This window comes from Myotis davidii, unplaced genomic scaffold (assembly GCF_000327345.1).
Source record: "Myotis davidii unplaced genomic scaffold, ASM32734v1 scaffold94, whole genome shotgun sequence".
NCBI lineage: Eukaryota > Metazoa > Chordata > Mammalia > Chiroptera > Vespertilionidae > Myotis > Myotis davidii.
In genome coordinates this window covers 1,371,343-1,375,820 of record NW_006285313.1, presented here as the reverse complement: position 1 = coordinate 1,375,820, position 4,478 = coordinate 1,371,343, and the positions used below count along the sequence as shown (strand labels likewise).

Genomic DNA, 4,478 nt, shown 5'->3' with positions numbered 1-4,478 from the left:
TCTCAAGTTCCCACAGCCAGGAAGTGGAGGAGGAATTTCAACTGTAGGACACAAGCCATTAACCCTATGATGCAGGCCGCATGTTTGGTGCCAGCTCCCCTCCCTCCCAGCCACCCTGATCCTGGCATCCTCGTGGGGAAAGTAGACAATGGGGCAAGATGCCGCCTGCCCCAACCCTTAGCATCCAACCCTTGTCCTAGTGCCAACGCGGGTGAGAGGGGGGAAGTGCTGAGGACGGAAGGGAGGGACGCAGGGTGGAAAGGTGTGTCTTCAGCAGCCCGGGAGGACACAGGGTCTGCACTCCTGGCTGAGGAACCTGGGCTGTTCAAAGGCAAAGAGCAGAGAGCGGGCCAAGACCCAGAGCCACGCTGGGGGAGCAGCCACCAGCTTCCCCACCACCTGAGGACAAAGGGACGTCTCTTTATCAGTCCAGGGTTGGCTGAGTACAGGTCCTTGTGACACTGCGCTGGCGTTTGGACCAGGGCGGGTTGTCTATCTGGAGCGAGGTAGGGCTGGCTGTCACCCACAAACGTCTCCTCTCCTTTCAGATGCTTCCACACCCTCTGGAAAGCCACCCCTAGTGAGAGATTTGGAAACAGGATCCCTTCCTCTTCTTTCTAGATAGGGTTTATTTACGTAGCCATAGCACTTGGCCGCTGGCTAAAAGCATCTGGGTTCCTTATCTGGGCGGAATTTCCCAGCGCCTAGGAAGCAGGCAGTGTCTAAGCTCCCGAGGGACCAGGCTGTTTGGAAACACTTCTGACCAACTGAGAAACCCCGGGGACTCATTCACCCTCCCACCGCCTCAGGTGTCTTTGCCTGTAGGTGGGGTGATGATGACAGTACCTGCCTCACAGGACTGTTATGTTTTACTCTTAGGCATTAACTTTCTTAGGCTCTCTCATGAATACAATATTTTAAAACTAGAGGCCCGGTGCATGACATTCGTGCACTGGGAGCGGGGGAGATTTCCTCAGCCCTTCCTGCACCCTCTCGCAGTCCGGGACCTCTCACTCCTTACTGCTTGCCTGCTCGCTGCTCCTTACTGCTCAGCTCGCTACTCCTTAGTGCTGCTGCAGAGAAGAGAGAGGGTCCTGTCACTGTGGCTGTGCTCGTCAGCTGTGAGCCCAGCTTCTGGCTGAGTGGCGCTCCCGCTGTGGAAGTGTACTGACCACTAGGGGGCAGCTCCTGCATTGAGTGTCTGCCCCCTGGTGGTCCGTGTGCTCATAGTGACTGGTCATTCTGGTCGTTTGGTCATTCTGCCATATGGTCACTGGGCTTTTATATATATAGATAAGTGATGGTGGGATTGGGACAATGTATAGCCCTCAACAAGTGATAAACATTAGCTGTTACCATTCTCCCATTTTATAGGGGAGGGAAACTGAGGCTCAGAGAGGTGAATGACCTTACCCAGGTCACGGAACCGGTTGTTGGCGGAATGAAGATCCAACCTCACCATTGACCTTCCAACTTTGAGCCGAATGATCTTCAGTGAGGAGGACCCCCCTCATTCACCAGCCTCCCCAAACAGCACTGCTCCTTGTCATGTGGACAGGACAAAAAGACTCCTGGTGGAGAGGATTGAAGAGAGGATGATGAGAAGGGAGAGCAACACTTGTTCACCTCCAGACACGCACCAGGCCTTTCGGGTCAGGGCTCAGCAGACTTTGCTCTGTGAAGGGCCGGGCAGTAAATATGTCAGTCTCTTTAGGCCATCTGGGCCCTGTCACAGCCTGTCACTGCTGCACACAGACAGGCACAGGGAATACAGGACTCAAAGGGCATGGCTGTGCTCCAACAAAGCTGTACATATGGACACTGAAGTTGGCATTTCACTTCATTTTCATGTTTTGTGAGACGTTCCTCTTCTTTTTACTTTTTTTAGCCATTTTGAAATGTAAAAGCCGTTCTTGGCTTGAGGGCCATATAAAACCGAACAGCACACCAGGTACCTCAGGGCAGCTGCTTGCTGACCCCGGATGGAGGAGTTAGCACAGGGGTGGGCAAACTTTTTGACTCGAGGGCCACAATGGGTTCTTAAACTGGACAGGAGGGCCGGAACAAAAGCATGGATGGAGTGTTTGTGTGAACTAATATAAATTCAAAGTAAACATCATTACATAAAAGGGTACAGTCTTTTTTTTTTTTTTTTTTTAGTTTTATTCATTTCAAACGGGCTGGATCTGGCCTGCGGGCCGTAGTTTCCCCACGGCTGGGTTAGCATCTATGAATCCTGCTAACACCTCTGACCCTCATGAGGAAGCAGCGGCTCAGGGGTGGGAGACAGGCTCGGGGAGAGTGGAGCCGGGATTCAGTTCCTTGCTCTGTCCATCTGCTCCGCACGCCCTCGGACCTGGTGCTCAGAGCCCTCTGCATTTGTCACCACGTGTGAAGATGTAAGGTTCCCCTAATGGGACAGGGGAAGCTGTCCTACTGCAGAGGCCCCTTGAGTGTGTGGTGGCATTTCAGCCAGGGCACTGGGCAGGGACCACAGTCCTGGCCTGGCATGCGGCCTGGGCCAGTGGTTCTGTCCAAACAACCCTGGCTGAGCTCCGTGGCGAGGGTGACAAGACCCTCACTCCCAGGGCTGTACTCGCAAGAAGTTTGGGAAATCCCCATGGCAGGCAGCCACCCAGGAAGGTGGCTCAGTCTCAAGGACGTTGGCATCAAAGTGGGCAAGTGGCAACACAGTGTGCATGTCTGGAAGATAAAACTGGGCATGAGGTTTCCTGGAGGGTGAGGGCTGGGACTGGGACAGTTCCCAGCAGAGCCATCTGGCCTTGATGTCGCTCTTCGCCCCTCTCCACACAGACCTCAGGCTGGCCTCTGCCTCAGACCTCCAGACACAGCGGAGGCAGCGGTGAGGACGGGTCTGGCCCTTCCTCCCGGTGCCCACGGGAGATACAGCCCTGGCTGCCTGGCCTCAGGTCTGAGCTTGTTTCGGCTTCACCGGAAAGGAAAACGCCCCCGCCTTGTGCCAGGGGTGCAGTCTGGTCTGGGAGCTTCGGCAAGCCGAGCCTGGCAGAGGGAGGGTGAGTGGCATCCTGGCACTTGTCAATTTATTCTGTATCCTTTTAACGTGGTTGTTACAAAAATAAAGAGTCTCAAAGCGCAAAGTTTAGAAAATATGGATGAGACAAAAGAATGGAAACCCGTCTCCTACAAGTAACTTTGACTTTTCCTTCCAGTCTTTTTCCTGTGTATGCACGTATGTGTGCTCTTTATCCAAATGGGGCCGTGGGATACATTCCGCGTGGGGGATCCGTTTCTTCTTCATTCCACACAGTAGGGTGAGCATGCTCCCATGTCCAAATACCATGTTCTTTGCCATCCTTTTGCCCACCATCTGTTTGGAACTAGTCTTCTCTCAAAGGTGTGTGGTCCTTGGACTGTGGTCGCAGGTTGCGCCCAGATCACAGGATCCAGGCCTCTCTGGGTCAGCGTGCGGCTGGGCTCTGTGATTCGGGGTCAGGGAACACCCCCAGGCTCGCAGTTTGCAGCCAGGCTTCCTGCCCCAGCCCCGCCCTGACTCAAGGGGGAGTCTCAAGTTAGTCACACACCCCTCTGGGCCTCAGTTTCTTCACCTCTAAAATGGGATGGTTGGGTTAAGGGCTTTGTCATCTCCAACGTCCCATGACTATGCACTTGTAGACTCACGGGATCCCAGAAACCTCCAGGAAAGGTTTGCTGCTGCCGGGGAAGTTGCTCCTCCCTTGGCTGGGCTGGGGGTCTCTGAAAGGCCTGACAACCCCTCTGGGTAGCTAGTGCCCTGCGCTAGGTCCCCAGGGCTCCTGGCCCCTAGGTTCTCTCAGCCTTCCTGCCCCCCCCCCTCCCCCCAAGTGTGGAGAGGGAAGCAGCAGCTGCGGTGCCAGCACTGACCTCACAGCTCCGCCACTTCTCAGAATATTAATAGCTGGAACCAGTTGCCAACAGCTGCCGGTTACATTCTGAAATGAGAACCATGTGACTGGGGAGAAAGCAGGCTGGGCCAGTGCTGGGGCCACACGGCGGGATCTGGGAGGGGCCCAGGGAGCATGCTTCCTTGGGTGGCAGAGCATCTCTCCCTCCCCCTCCCTTCCCCACCCCCAGCCCCTGCTCCCCGCCCTCCCCGCTGCTCCTGGAGCCGCAGTTGGCCTTTGCCTGTCTGGGCTGGGGAGATGCTGCCGAGAAACTTGGAGGCCAAAGTAACTGCCATTTGGAGGCTTCGAAGGGGCAGGGAGATTATGAAAGAGAAGCAGCGGAATCCCTCTCCTGCAGGCTTAAACTGTTTGCCTTCCCCATTCTCCTGTGGAAATAATAATAGTCACAACCATGGTAGCAACAGCGCTACCATGTAGTAAGTGTTTGCTGTGTGTTAGGCAATGGGCTGAGTGTTTCCCTTGCTTCATCGCATTCAATCCTAGTCAGACAGCTCCCCAAGTGAGCCCAGCTATTATCACCCCCATTTTACTGATGAGGGCATTGAAGCTCAGAGG

At 54.9% G+C, this 4,478-nt stretch overlaps 1 long non-coding RNA gene across 1 annotated transcript in view; it reads right to left on the bottom strand.

The window, feature by feature from the left end:
• LOC107181886 overlaps positions 1 to 4,478 on the bottom strand; it is a 25,639-nt gene that overhangs the window by 19,912 nt on the left and 1,249 nt on the right. Inside the window, exons 3-4 of the long non-coding RNA XR_001512596.1 lie at positions 3,883 to 3,950; positions 1,414 to 1,571 (exon numbers count right to left, since the gene is read on the bottom strand). This is a non-coding gene — a long non-coding RNA (uncharacterized LOC107181886). The remainder of the gene's footprint in view (positions 1 to 1,413; positions 1,572 to 3,882; positions 3,951 to 4,478) is intronic.